The 16,518-nt window shown below is 39.3% G+C and overlaps 1 protein-coding gene across 12 annotated transcripts in view; it reads left to right on the top strand.

Annotated features, from left to right (window-relative positions):
* The window catches only part of LOC128694512 (E3 ubiquitin-protein ligase TRIM13-like), a 221,962-nt gene that overhangs the window by 132,224 nt on the left and 73,220 nt on the right, over positions 1–16,518 (top strand). The window lies entirely within an intron of this gene.

Raw genomic sequence — 16,518 nt, 5'->3', positions numbered from 1 at the left:
TCCTAGGTTTTCACTAAAATGGCTAATGTTTGACTGTGGTACTCTGTAGATGTTTATCACTGTGAGAGGTTTTTGAATGTATTTGGATTTGAATTTAGCTATTATATATTCCCCATGTTCATCCCTTGTGCATGTATTTTTGATACATTCTAGTTGGTCTGAGTAGTATATAGCTGTGTCACCCCCTTGTTGATCTGGCCTACAGTTGTGTATGGCTGTGTAACCAGGAATGGCATAGACATCTGTAGTATCAGGCTTTAGCCAGGTTTTGGTGAGAGTAATGATGGTCATACTGGCATGCAGGGAATTTAGTAATGCTATGAGGTCATCATAATGTTTACTTAAAGATCTGATAATATTGTTAAAGACAGTTATGTTGTTGTTGGCTCTGAGAAGTGCCTATGATTGATCTGCTCTGTAGTAGTTACAGTTACTGTTTGATTCATTTAAGTAATTCAATAAGAGGTTGGTATCAGGATCAATGCTTGTTATCATAAGATTTATAGTGAATCTATAATTAGACTTAAGTATAAGACAAAGTAAATATTCTAAAGCTAAAAAATAGCACCTGAATTATTTTAACAAATTGAAATATATGAACTGAGGTAGTTCTTTAAAGTTAAAATAGAAGAGACAATATAAAAGAGACTAAAATAAGTTGTGGTGAACAATAAAGTGGTAATCAAATAAATGAGTTTTGGAATATAATGGCAAAATAGTGAAGTTATTACTCTTTAGCACCTGAGAATAGCACTTTGATTATTTTAACAATTGTGAATATATGAACTCAGGTAGTTATTTAAAGCTTAAATAAAGGAGAAAATATATAAGGGACTAAACTAAGTAATGGTAAACAAAGTTAAATGGACAGATAGTCACTATGATATAATATTGACTTAGGAATAAGATCTGACTTGTAATATATAATAAGTTGAGCAATTAATTGCACTATAAAAAGTAAAAAAAAAAAATATGAAGTAGTTGGTACTAGCTAGTAAATGACAGTTCTGGGAATTGCACAATAGTAATTGGAATATACACTAATTGCACCACACAATATAAAAGGGACTTAAATAAGCAGTGGTAAAGAAAATTAAATGGACAGGTAGCAACCATGAATATCATTAATTTAGGAGTAAGATTTGACTTACAACACAAAATTTGAGCAATTAATAGCAATTAAAAAGAAGTAAAAAGTATTTGAGGTAGCTGGTATTAGCTAGTAAAAAAACAAACAAAAAAAATAAAAATGCACAATAAAGTAATAGTAACGTACACTATATGCACCACACATATATATGTGTTAAGGACACTTTTCTAATATGTTACAGAAATGTCAGCTTTTCTAAGGAAGGTAGAGAAATCATGTTCATTTGAGATGGTATCTTGTTGTCCTGTTGAAGTTTTCCTAACTAGTATTTTCCCATCTCGCGTGAAACACTGATGTATTTTGTTTTCCTGTTTAAGTTTTCTCAGCCTGAACAGAAGGTTTTGACGTTTTCTCGTTAGACACTCGTTGATGTACACTCCATTTTTCAATGTAATTGCTGATTTAATTAAGCCCTTTTATCATATGAATGAAGTCTGATCATAATACTGTGTCTACTACCTTGTTTTCCTTGCAAACGTGTTTCTTTGATTTCATTCTTTTGCAGGATAACTCTTACATGGTCATGTATTATCCTGATAGCAGTTTTTTTTGCACTGTTCTTGGGTTATGTCACTAGGAATGTCTGGGCTGTTTATTATAACTGCATCAGACAACTTATCTTGTTCAATTTTGTCATCTTGGAAATCAAGGTATTCATTCACTCGAGTGTGCATGTTACGATTCCAGTCCTTGATTGCTTCTTCAACTTTCATATTTAGAGTTGTTAGTTGCTCAGTGTGACTGGCTATAGCTGTTTTCAGAGTATTTTCTGTGTCAGCACTTCCCGCTGTAATCTTCTCTTCAAGGTTTTGGATCTTGTTCTTGAGGTTAGTTATCTTGGATTCTCGTCGTGCAAGTGTTGCTTTAATATCTTTGATCTCGTTTTCTAGAGCGATGAAGTAGTCCCTGATTTTGTCAGGGACTACTTCATACCTGGGTGATCATGAGTGAATCCTTTGAAGGGAGTGGAGTCGGAGGGGAAGTCAGCCATGTTTGTTGTTGATGTTCGCTGGGTGGTGGTGAGGGGGGTTGATGATACACCGGCATCCTGCTGGGTAAACAAGTTGAGTTGTAGAGTCCTTGGTGTTATTCTTTTCTTACTGCTGCTGATTCTTCTGTGATATCCTTTCATAGTATCACTAAAGTAGATACTGTGAAGCTATGGAGGAGAAGGCTTTATTTCCCTGAGCTTGGGTTATGTGACTGTCTGGCAGCGGAGGCAGTGTTTGGGTTAGCAGGGCTTTCTTCCTTAGATCTTCTATTTTGTCAAGATTTGGGTTACATACTTAGAATTCTTAGGTCATTTTGTGGTCTACGTGGGTTCATGTAGTTGTACCTTCAATTAGGCCATCACATGCTTTGATGAGCGATGGTTTCTTGAAGAATAAGAGCTGGTAGGATGCCGCTGCTACCGCTGCTGCCACATTACCCCCCTATCCACCCTGTCATATTCTTTCTTTCTTTCAACACACAGGCCATATCCCACCAAGGCAGGCTGGCCCAAAAAGAAAAACGAAAGTTTCTCTTTTAAATTTAGTAATTTATATGGGAGAAGGGGTTACTGGCCCCTTTTCCCGGCATTTTAGTCGCCTCTTACAACACGCATGGCTTACGGAGGAAGAATTCTGTTCCACTTCCCCATGGAGATAAGAGGAAATAAACAAGAACAAGAACTAGAAAGAAAGTAGAAGAATACCTAGACGAGTGTGTATATATATGCTTGTACATGTATGTGTAGTGTGACCTAAGTGCAAGTAGAAGTAACAAGACGTACCTGAAATCTTGCATGTTTATGAGACAGACAAAAGACACCAGCAATCCTACCATCATGTAAAACAATTACAGGTTTTCGTTGTACACTCACTTGGCAGGACGGTAGTACCTCCCTGGGCGGTTGCTGTTTACCAACCTACTACCTAGGACCCTGTCATGTGCCTTTTCCAAATCCATAAATGCCACAAAATCCTCTATACTCTTATCTAAATTCTGTTCACCTATATGTTTTACTGTAAACACTTGGTCTACACACCCCCTACTTTTCCTAAAGCCTCCTTGTTCATCTTCTATCCTACTCTCTGTCTTATTCTTAATTCTTTCAATAATAACTCTACCATACACTTTACCAGGTATACTCAACGGGCTTCTTTCTTTCAACACAGCGGCCATATCCCACCAAGGCAGGGTGGCCCAAAAAGAATAACGAAAGTTTCTCTTTCTAAATTTAGTAATTTATACAGGAGAAGGGGTTACTAGCGCCTTGCTCCCGGCATTTTAGTCACCTCTTACGACACACATGGCTCACGGAGGAAGAATTCTGTTCCACTTCCCCATGGAGATAAGAGGAAATAAACAAGAGCAAGAACTAGAAAGAAAATAGCAGAAAGCCCAGAAGGGTGTGTATATATATATGCTTGTACATGTATGTGTAGTGTGACCTAAGTGTAAATAGAAGTAGCAAGATGTACCTGAAATCTTGCATGTTTACAAGACAGAAAAAAGGACACCAGCAATCCTACCATCATGTAAAACAATTACAGGCTTTCATTTTACATTCACTTGGCAGGACGGTAGTACCTCCCTGGGTGGTTGCTGTCTACCAACCTACTACCTAGGCTCAGCAGACTTATTCCCCTATAATTTTTGCACACTCTTTCATCCCCTTTGCCTTTATACAAACTATGCATGCTCTCTGCCAATCCCTAGGTACCTTACCCTCTTCCTTACACTTATTAAATAATAGCACCAACCACTCCAAAACTATATCCCCTCCTGCTTTTAACATTTCTATCTTTATCCCATCAATCCCAGCTTACGCCCTTTCATTCTACCCACTGCCTCAACTTTCCCCACACTCACAACTGGCTCTTCCTCACTCCTGCAAGATGTTATTCCTCCTTGCTTTATACACGAAATCACAGCTTCCCTATCTTCATCAACATTTAACAATTCCTCAACATCCTTAACATCTTCCCGATACCTCTAACTCTCCATTTAATAACTCTCCTCTCCTATTTTTAACTGACAAATCCATTTGTTCTCTAGGCTTCCTTAACTTTTTAATCTCACTCCAAAACTTTTTCTTATTTTCAACAAAATTTGTTGATAACATCTCACCCACTCTCTCATTTGCTCTTTTTTTACATTGCTTCACCACTCTCTTAACCTCTCTCTTTTTCTCTCTATATACTCTTCCCTCCTTATCTTCAATATTAAGTTCATGATAGATTTTTGCTTGTTTCATGATTAACATTATGTTAGCGGCATATGCTCTCCCTGATACTGACAAATCCACTCCATCAATACACCATCGTGATCCTCATTTTTCCCTATATGCAGTGTTTTTCTATTTTTCATTAATTTCTGTTAATTGCTTTTAGCATAGAACTTCAACAATTTGTCCTTCTGTTAATTGAGGTAGTAGATAGTGGTTGTTCCAGCACCAAACTTCTCAGTCAGATGCTTCACACTTACACTGCTGTTAAGTTTTTAAAGCAACTTGACTTTATGTGATATAAATAAACATAAATGCTTCCTTTTTTTTTCACTATTATCCATACACCTTTACGACATTTTCAACAATATCTTGACACCACAGAGCACAAACATGTGGTAATTGGCGAGTAATTTCTGCTGACAACAAACTGACACAAGTACAAACATCTGTCTCAGCTCAGCAAATAAAGGATTGAGCCTCCACCACATCTTGTGCTAGAATTATCCCCTTATGGTGCGTCATGTCAACACTGAAAAAACTTACAGATTTTGGACGTTTTCAGATTTTAGAATTTCATATAAAGGATAATGTATTTTTGGGAGATTCTGAAGAGAAGTTGCAAAAGTTAGTGGACAAGTTTGGGAGTGTGTGTAAAGGAAGTTGAAAGCAAACATAAATAAAAGTGCTGTAATGAGGGTATGAAGCGAGTTAGGTAGTGAAAACTGGATGTCAAATTGGAGGGAGTATGGAAGAAGTGAATGTGTTCCGATATTTGAAAGTGGACGTGGTGGTGGAAGAGTCTATGAAAGATGAGGTAAACCATAGAATTGATGAAGGGGAAAAGGTGGGATATCTGTGGAGACAAAGAACATTGTGCATGGAGGCAGAGGGGAATGTATGAGTGTATAGTGGTACCACTACTCTTATATGGGTGTGAAGGATGGGTTGTAAATGATGCAATGAGGAGGAGGTTGGAGGCAGTGGAGATGTGTCTGAGGGCACTGTGTGGTGTAAGTATTATTCACAGAAGTCATAGTTTGGAGATTAGGATGAGGTGTGAAGTTACTAAAAGTATTATTCACATGGTTAAGGAGGGTTTGGTGAGGTGGTTTGCTAATGTTAAGAGGACAGAGCAAAATAGGATGACTTGGAGAGAGTAAAAATCTGTAGTGGAGGGAAGGCAGGGCAAGAGTTGTCCTAGAAGATGATGGAGAGAGGCTTGGACATACAGCAGGCATGTGTGAGTATTTTTGATTGGAGTGGAGACAAGTGATTTTTGGGACCTGACAAGCTGTTGGAGTGTAAGCAAGGTAATATTTTGAAAAGGGATTCAGGGGAAACTGGTTAGCTGGACTTGAATCCTGTAGGTTGGAAATACAATGCCTGCACTCTAAAGGAGGGGGTTTGGGATATTTACTGTTTGGAATGGCATGTCAGCTGTCATATCTGCACACCTTTGGCTAGACACTATACACTGGTAATAATGGTACTGGCATTACACTGGTAATAATGGGACTGACAAGATTCACTGGTAATAAGATTGACACTTTACACAGGTAATAATGGTACTGACACTACTCTGGTAATAATGGTACTGACACTATACACTGGTAATGATGGTACTGACACTATACACTGGTAATAATGGGACTAATGCTATATACTGGTAATAATAGTACTGACATTACACTGGTAATAATGGTACAGGTCGGCCATCACTAATCTGGCAGTCAGTTATCCGGTTCCATCAGTAATTCAGCACTAATTTCGGCTAACATAATTTCAAATTTCCAGGGTTGCCACACCAACCTCCTGCTACTGTTTGGTGGTGCTACTTGCTGCATAAGTCATTCCAATTTCTTTTTCTCCATTTATTGTTAAAACCTGCTTACTTTTAGCCCTAGCCATGGTTTCAACGAATAAAAGAAATGCTTCTCGTTGTGTAAAGCACATACATAGTACATTTCCCAGGAAACATTAGGTGGCTTTGAAGCTGCTGTCACTTGCCATGGGCTCAGTCTCTTGATACAGGGGAATATGCTTTATTATTAACCCGTAAATGGTCCAAACGTATACAGTGGACCCCCGCTTTACGATCAGCTCCCAATGCAACCAATTATGTAAGTGTATTTATGTAAGTGCGTTTGTGCGTGTATGTTGGGGGTCTGAAATGGACTAATCTAATTCACAATATTCCTTATGGGAACAAATTCGTTCAGTAATGGCACCTGAACATACTTCTGGAATGAAATAATATCGTAAACCGGGGGTCCACTGTATATACGTTCACTACCCTAGTGCCCCGAATATTTTGATGAAAATGAAGAGCACATTTTTCTAAGTGTTATAGGATTAAAATAAAAAAATTACGGTCAATACTTACTGAGATATGAGGCTGCAAAGTTGGCACTTAATGCTCACCTGACAGCAACATCGAGTCCTGCCACTTGCAGAAGTGTTGCCAATATATCATTTTTCTCATTTTTATATTATTTATGTAATTTTTATGATCTGATAATTACAGTTTATTGTAGTTCTTGTCATTTCATAGCCAATCTTTCTTCTGACACTAATATTAGGTACTGAAATTGTATTCAAATTGTCATAAACACATTGACAGGTGGACATTTACACCTGCCTTGGTCATTTACTATTGTTTAGGAATATATACAAAGTATTTATAGGTCCCAGCAATGTTTTGGATACACGGGAGTATAGAAGAAGAAGAAGGAAGAAGGAAAGAGAAGGAGGAAGAAGGAGAAAGAAGTTCCTTTGAAGCATTGTGTAAGACAAGTGTTCAGTGACAAGCATCAGGGAGGGCAGTGATAAGATGAGATATGAGATGACATTTGATGGGCGCCAGCGAGGGTGCAGAGATAATGGATGACATTTGATGAGCTCGTATCTCTGATTATCTCTGTCTGCTTGTTTCTGTCGGTCTCAGAGAGAGCCACTGTAAACCAACAGGTATTATTATGCATTATATCTACAAGCACAGATTAGCACTTCGGCTTTTTTAGGTTATCCTAGGTAATTTACACTATGTATAATTGTATTTGTGTGTACCTGTTAGACAGAGACAGAGGTAGACAGAAATAGACAGAGACAGATAGAGACAGAGACAAACAGACAGACAGACCCTAAACTTGGGGTTAACATCACTTTCCTCTTAAAAGGGGAGTGTTAATATGAAATTACATCAGTGAATCCTTGGTGTTTGCCATACTGTTTGCTCTAGCTGGTGCTCAGTACAGTGGACCCCCGCATAACGATTACCTCTGAATGCGACCAATTATGTAAGTGTATTTATGTAAGTGCGTTTGTACGTGTATGTTTGGGGGTCTGAAATGGACTAATCTACTTCACAATATTTCTTATGGGAACAAATTCGGTCAGTACTGGCACCTGAACATACTTCTGGAGTGAAAAAATATCGTTAACCGGGGGTCCACTGTATAACTGGTGCTCTCACAAGGTACTAAGTGGACCCAGATTTTTTTAATATTGTGCACACCGAGTGTTACGACCCATTCTATGCTGACCAGGCATCTCAGGCCAATCGTGCTAGATTTGGAGGCAGGAAAAATAAAACGTATACGTATATATGTTTGGGGCGCTAGCAGTAAGAACGTACATGTGCTGTATATATACGTTTGGACCGTTTACGGGTTAAGCTAATATCAACACTAGGATTTATTGATCTAATATAGCATAATAAACAATATAAATAAAAAACATGGTAAATACTCCAGAATGAATAATATTAGGCATAATATTGGGTGGTCCAACAGAGGTACGAAGAGGTTATGGGATACAAGTACCATCCTCCTATCCCTGTCTTGGGGGCTTAGAGAAAGCGGAGTGTAGTACAGGGCTAACTGTGATATACAATCGTAATGTACCATAAAACTGAAAGAAAAAAGCTGTTTTATGGATTTTTTTTTTTTTTTTTTTGGTAAGCACTTGTTTTCATTGATTATCTCGGAAGTAAGTTATTCACTTATGTCTTAACATACAGCATTAATAATGATAGAAATGCAATGAATTTCACAAACAACATAAAAAAATGATTGTTTTGCAAACTTGTGAAGTTATTTTTTGTAATATCACAGTTTGTTTTTGATTTGTGTGTAAGCAAGCAAGCAAGCTTATTTAGGTATACACAAATACAGTTACATAGATTATCACACATAGCAGCATTTGTGTAGAGAACTTAGGACAACCCAAAAATGTAAGACAAAGTGACTTATTTCTAGTACCTGGTTTGGGCTTGCCATATTGAATCTTGGGTAATATATGATGGAGAGAAGTTTCTTAACCCTTTGACTGTCACAACTCCAAATCCTGAAGTGTCTCCTGGTGTTGCAAAATTTTTGAAAAAAAAAAAATTATTTTTTTTAATGAAATGATAGAGAATCTTTTCCTGATGGTAATGACACCAAAAGTACGAAATTTGATCGAAAACTTATGGAATTACGCTCCCGCAAAGTTAGCAATCTCGGCGATATATACACATCGGCAATATTGCCGACTTTGAGCCCTATTTTCAGGCAATTCTATTGTTCCAGTTGACGAAACCCATAGCTATTTCTTTAGAACTTCATTTTTTTCTATCAATTGAGTATAAGAACCCACCCATTTACTGATTTCAATTACCCAATAAAGTGGTCAGAAGTTAGCAATTTGGCCACTTTCACGCAAATTAGAAAAGATGCCAATTTCAAAATAGGGTCCAGAATAAACAATGCAGACATTTTTGGCACTAAAATAACATATCCTCTGTTTATTAGTCATGTCTCCAGGCCCCTCTTATATTACTCTTGCTTTCTATTTTGAATGGTACTGCCCTTGATACTGGCCATGTAGTCAGAAACTGTAAGGCTGGAGATGATGTCCTGGTAGTCAGTAAATGGGGGGCTGATAGTGCTGTCCTGGGAGACAGTAATTGGGAAGCTGGAGGTGCTGTCCTGGGAGACAGTAATGGTGAAGCTGGAGGTGCTGTCCTGGGAGACAGTAATGGTGAAGCTGGAGATGCTGTCCTGGGAGGCAGTAATGGGGAAGCTGGAGATGCTGTCCTGGGAGACAGTAATGGTGAAGCTGGAGATTTTGTCCAGGTAGTCGGGAATTATACGCAGGAAGGAATACATATAAATGACCTCATAGGGGACAGGAGCCATAGTAGGGAAACAAGTGTAGTCAAAGATAAGATAAAACCAATATTGCAAACTAGAAATACCGCAGGAAATAGCAAACAAGAGGACTCCACTAGCAATAGTGAGGATATATTACCAAAAACAACTGGTGGGAGCTCCATTGTTGGTGCTAGGGAGGATAGAAGTAAGACAGGGAAACATACACCAACAGGGAATACAGTCACAGAAACCCAAGGCAAACGGAAACCAAGCCTGTGCACATACTATGCACTCGGTATCTGCTGACATGGGAAATCTGGAAAAACAGATGGGACGTGCAACTATGACCACCCTAGGAAATGCCATGCCCATATGACAACAGGAAAATGCAAACTCCCTTCCTGTAAGCTTTTTCACCCTGAACTGTGTACCTCTTCAGTACAGGAAAGACTGTGCTATAACTTAAATTGCCAGGCATACCATCTAAAGGGGACAAAAAGATACAAAACATCCAGGCCATGGGAAAACCTGGGTAGCCACAGCCACTCAAGAGGGAGAGGTTTTTTAGTGCCAGGAAGGAAAAAAAACTGGCAGGAAATGGCAGAAATCGTACACCAAATCCAGTCATTCCTGGAGTGGAACCACAGTCGATGGCCTCCACTCCAAACCAACAGATACAGATACTAATGCCGGAAAAAAAAAAAAAATCCCCCCCCAGTACCAACAATACCACCAGTCCGATAACATTCTTCTTTGCAAATATACAGGGTCTAAAGCCAGCAACAAACAACAAAATACCTTTCATCCGTGGACTGCTTGCAGAGGCAAAGGCAATGTTCGCGGCTTTCACTGAGACCCACATAAAGGATCACTTGGACAACGAAATATGGATCCCAGGTTACAACCTATACAGATGTGACAGAGTGAACAGGCAAAAGGGGGGGGTTGGCCTGTACATTGCAGAGTCACTTGTTTGCACAGAACTGCTAAATGCCTCAAATGATGTAGTGGAAGTTTTAGCAGTAAAGGTCGAGAACCAAAACCTAGTCATTGTGATAGTCTACAAGCCTCCGGATGCAACATCCCAGCAATTCCAGGAACAGCTGTTAAAAATTGACCACTGTCTGGAAAACCTTCCAGCTCCTGCACCCAACATCTTGCTCCTGGGGGATTTCAACTTAAGGCACCTAAAATGGAGGAATATAGCAAATAATATTGTTGCAGTAATAACACCAGGAGGCAGCTCTGATGAAAACTCACACTCACGCGAGCTTTTAAATCTCTGCACAAAATTCAATTTAAACCAGCAAATAATAGAGCCTACTAGACTGGAGAATACACTAGACCTCATCTTCACTAACAATGATGATCTGATAAGAAATATCACCATATCAAAAACAATATACTCAGATCACAACATAATTGAGGTTCAGTCATGTATGCGCGGAGCCCCAGACCGCCATAATAAGATTAGTCACGAGGGAGCATTCACCAAATTCAACTTCAATAACAAAAACATAAAGTGGGACCAAGTAAACCAAGTCCTAACCGATATAAGCTGGGAAGATATACTAAGCAACACAGACCCCAACTTATGCCTAGAACAGATTAACTCGGTGGCACTCGATGTATGCACAAGGCTTATTCCTCTAAGAAAAAGGAGGAGTAGATGTAAAACAGAAAGAGACAGGCGCTCCCTTTACAGGCGACGGAAAAGAATAACAGAGCGGCTAAAAGAGGTCAATATATCTGAAATGCGTAGGGAGACACTGGTCAGAGAAATAGCAAGCATCGAACTTAAGCTAAAAGAATCCTTTAGGAGTCAGGAATCGCGGGAAGAACTAAAAGTTATAAATGAAATCGAAAGAAACCCAAAGTATTTCTTCTCCTATGCCAAATCAAAATCGAGAACAACGTCCAGTATTGGGCCTCTACTTAAACAAGATGGGTCCTACACAGATGACAGCAAGGAAATGAGTGAGCTACTCAAGTCCCAATATGACTCAGTTTTTAGCAAGCCGCTAACCAGACTGAGAGTCGAAGATCAAAATGAATTTTTTATGAGAGAGCCACAAAATTTGATTAACACAAGCCTATCCGATGTTATCCTGACGCCAAATGACTTTGAACAGGCGATAATTGACATGCCCATGCACTCTGCCCCAGGGCCAGACTCATGGAACTCTGTGTTCATCAAGAACTGCAAGAAGCCCCTATCACGAGCCTTTTCCATCCTATGGAGAGGGAGCATGGACACGGGGGTCGTCCCACAGTTACTAAAAACAACAGACATAGCCCCACTCCACAAAGGGGGCAGTAAAGCAACAGCAAAGAACTACAGACCAATAGCACTAACATCCCATATCATAAAAATCTTTGAAAGGGTCCTAAGAAGCAAGATCACCACGCATCTAGAAACCCATCAGTTACACAACCCAGGGCAACATGGGTTTAGAACAGGTCGCTCCTGTCTGTCTCAACTATTGGACCACTACAACAAGGTCCTAAATGCACTAGAAGACAAAAAGAATGCAGATGTAATATATACAGACTTTGCAAAAGCCTTCGACAAGTGTGACCATGGCGTAATAGCGCACAAAATGCGTGCTAAAGGAATAACAGGAAAAGTCGGTCGATGGATCTATAATTTCCTCACTAACAGAACACAGAGAGTAGTCGTCAACAGAGTAAAGTCCGAGGCAGCTACGGTGAAAAGCTCTGTTCCACAAGGCACAGTACTCGCTCCCATCTTGTTCCTCATCCTTATATCCGACATAGACAAGGATGTCAGCCACAGCACCGTGTCTTCCTTTGCAGATGACACCCGAATCTGCATGACAGTGTCTTCCATTGCAGACACTGCAAAGCTCCAGGCAGACATCAACCAAATCTTTCAGTGGGCTGCAGAAAACAATATGAAGTTCAACGATGAGAAATTTCAATTACTCAGATATGGTAAACATGAGGAAATTAAATCTTCATCAGAGTACAAAACAAATTCTGGCCACAAAATAGAGCGAAACACCAACGTCAAAGACCTGGGAGTGATCATGTCGGAGGATCTCACCTTCAAGGACCATAACATTGTATCAATCGCATCTGCTAGAAAAATGACAGGATGGATAATGAGAACCTTCAAAACTAGGGAGGCCAAGCCCATGATGACACTCTTCAGGTCACTTGTTCTATCTAGGCTGGAATATTGCTGCACACTAACAGCACCTTTCAAGGCAGGTGAAATTGCCGACCTAGAAAATGTACAGAGAACTTTCACAGCGCGCATAACGGAGATAAAACACCTCAATTATTGGGAGCGCTTGAGGTTCCTAAACCTGTATTCCCTGGAACGCAGGAGGGAAAGATACATGATTATATACACCTGGAAAATCCTAGAGGGACTAGTACCGAACTTGCACACGAAAATCACTCACTACGAAAGCAAAAGACTTGGCAGACGATGCACCATCCCCCCAATGAAAAGCAGGGGTGTCACTAGCACGTTAAGAGACCATACAATAAGTGTCAGGGGCCCGAGACTGTTCAACTGCCTCCCAGCACACATAAGGGGGATTACCAACAGACCCCTGGCAGTCTTCAAGCTGGCACTGGACAAGCACCTAAAGTCAGTTCCGGATCAGCCGGGCTGTGGCTCGTACATTGGTTTGCGTGCAGCCAGCAGCAACAGCCTGGTTGATCAGGCTCTGATCCACCAGGAGGCCTGGTCTCAGACCGGGCCGCGGGGGCGTTGACCCCCGGAACTCTCTCCAGGTAACACAAAAATAGAAGATTTACTGTTATGCAAACTACTGCATTATTGTAAAAATGGTATAAATAATATCAGTGCACTAGAGAAAGAATATTAGACTCCCCAGTTGACATGTATTGGACGTGTGGTGTGATTTGCTTACTCTTGAACACTGGTAAAAATCGAACATTACGGTACTTTGAGCTCGATTTCAAAGTCGTTTTAATCAAGAAACTAATCAAAATCATCTCTATTACTATAATATGTTTTCCATTCTATCAAATGAGACCAAGAAAACGAGAATACAACCATAAATACTATACAGTGGACCCTCTCCTTACGATATTAATCCATTCCTGAGGCTCATCGTAAGCCGAAATTATTGTTAGCTGAATTAATTTTTGCCATAAGAAATAATGGAAATCAAATTAATCCGTTCCTGACACCCCAAAGTATGAAAAAAAAAAATTTACGACATGAAATATTAATTTTAATACACACAAACTGAAGAAGACATGCACAATTACTACTCTACTAAGAAAAGAATACATGACACTTAACTTTATTGAAGATCTGGTGATGATTGATGGGATGGGAGGAGGGGAGAGTGTGGAAGTTATTGTTTAGAAGGGGAATCCCCTTCCATTAGGACTTGAGGTAGCAAGTCCTTTTCCAGGGTTACTTTCCTTCTTCTTTTAATGCCACTAGGACCAGCTTGAGAGTCACTGGACCTCTGTCGCACAACAAATCTATCTATAGAGCTCTGTACCTCCCGTTCCTTTAAGACTTTCCTAAAATGGGCCATAACATTGTCATTGTACAGGTTGCCAACACGGCTTGTAGTAGCTGTGTCAGGGTGATTTTCATCTGTAAAGGTTTGCAGTTCAACCCACTTTGCACACACATTTCCTTAATCTCTTTTTTCAATTCCATACTAATTCTCGCCCTTTTTACCACAGGGATGGCACTAGAAGCTTTCTTGGGGTCTATGGTGACTTATTTTGCAGTTACAAGCACTAAAAACACTGGGATAATGTGAAATGTACCGAATGTATGCGTAGATGTGACTGCACTGGCTGGCTTGTAAACACTGGTGCTGAGGCTACATGTGGGATGCGTCCCAGATGAATCACGTAAAATAAGTCTTTTATCATGAGGCCAGGCAAAATTTTTGCGTTTAAATGCTTCATATGGCGTATTTAACCCTTTGACTGTTTTCGACGTATAAATACGTCTTACGAGCCAATGTTTCTGACGTATATATACTCAATAATTCTAGCAGCTTCAAATCAAGCGGGAGAAAGCTGGTAGGCCCACATGTGAGAGAATGGGTCTGTGTGGTCAGTGTGCACCACATAAAAAAAATCCTGCAGCACACATTGCGTAATGAGAAAAAAAAAACTCTGATCTTTTTTTGGAATAAAACGCCGACTTTGAGGTGTATTTTCGTATAGTATTTATCGTTGTATTCACGTTTTCATGGTCTTAGGTGATAAAATGGAAAACGTATTACAGAAATAGAGATGATTTTCATTACTTTGACAATGAAAACGACCTTGAAACTGAGCTCAAAGTAGCGGAAATGTTCGATTTTTACCAATGTTCAGGAGTAAATAAATCACACCACACGTCCAATACACGTCAACTGGGGAGTCTAATATTCTTTCACTAGTGCACTGATATTATTTATATCATTTTTACAATAATGCACTAGTCTGCATAACAGTAAATTTTGTATTTTTTTGTATGAATAAAAAATCAAAATAGAAAGCAATAATAATATAAGAGGGGCCTAGAGATATGACTAATGAACAGAGCATATGTTATTTTAGTGCCACGAATGTCTACCTTGTTTATTCTGGACCCTATTTTGAAATTGGCATCTTTTTTAGTTTGTGTGAAATTGGCCAAATTGCCAATTTCTGACCACCATTTTGGGTAGTCAAAATTAGTAAATGGGAGGTTTCTTGTACTCAGCTGATAGATAAAATGGAGTTCTAAAGAAATAGCTATGAGTTTGGTCAACTGGAACAATGGAATTGGCTGAAAATAGGGCTCAAAGTCGGCGAAATCGCCGATACGCATATGTCGCCGAGACCGCTAACTTCGCGGGAGCATAATTCCATGAGTTTTCGACCAAATTTCGAACTTTTGGTGTCATTACCATCGGGAAAAGATTCTCTATCATTTCATAAGAAAAAATAATCTTTTTTTTTTTCAAAAATTGAGCGACATAGAATGACAGTTTCAGAGAGGGGCCTGAAACAGTCAAAGGGTTAATGTAACGCGATGCTTTCATAAGGCGGGGGTCCAGTGTACAAAAATACACCTCAAAGTCGGCATTTTAATCCAAAAACACAGTCGGTGTTGTTGTTTTTTCTCATGCACTGCGTGCTGCAGGATTTTTTTTATACAGTGCACACTGACCACACAGACCCATTCTCTCACATGTGGGCCTACCAGATTTCTCCTGCTTGATTTGAAACCGCTAGAATTATTGAGTATATATATGCCTGAAACACTGGCTCGTAAGACATATGTATACAGCCGAAACAGTCAAAGGGTTAACGTACACCAAAAATAAATAGAAATCAGACAATAAATAACAGAGTTCACTTCTCAGCCATTAGCTGCCCCTTAGCAGTATATTTTCGTATGGTTTATATGGTTGTATTCTCGTTTTTTTGGTCTCACTTGATAGAATTTGATAGAATGGTTTCACGACAAAAAATACCTTGAAATTGAGGTCAAAGTAGTGAAAATGTTCGATTTTTGCCGTGTTTAGGAATAAACAAATGATGTCACTGTCCAATACATGTCCAACTGGCCATTCTATTACTCAGTCACAAATGGGTTGACATTATTTATGCATTTATTACAATAATGCAGTCGTCTGCATAACAGTAAATCTTCTGTTTTTTTTGTGAATAAAAATTCAAAATGGAAAGCAAGAGTAATGTAAGTTGGGCTTTGAGACGTGACTGTTGAATGGAGTAAATGTTATTTTAGTGCCAAGAATGTCTGCAGTGTTTATTCTGGACCCTATTTTGAAATTGGCATCTTTTGAAATTTGAGTGAAATTGGCCAAATTGACATTTTCTGACCACTTTATTGGATAGTTGAAATAGGTGAATGAGTGGTTTCTTGTGCTCATCGACAGAATAAGGAATACTAGTGAAACAGCTATGAGTTTGGTAGACTGGAACAATGGAATGGGTCAAAAATTAGGGCATAAATTGGGTGAAATCGCCGATGCGTATATATTGCTGTTGGGTTC

Source organism: Cherax quadricarinatus, chromosome 60 (genome assembly GCF_038502225.1).
Source record: "Cherax quadricarinatus isolate ZL_2023a chromosome 60, ASM3850222v1, whole genome shotgun sequence".
NCBI lineage: Eukaryota > Metazoa > Arthropoda > Malacostraca > Decapoda > Parastacidae > Cherax > Cherax quadricarinatus.
Note: the sequence above shows the minus strand (reverse complement) of the source record. Positions and strands in the feature narration are given on the sequence as shown.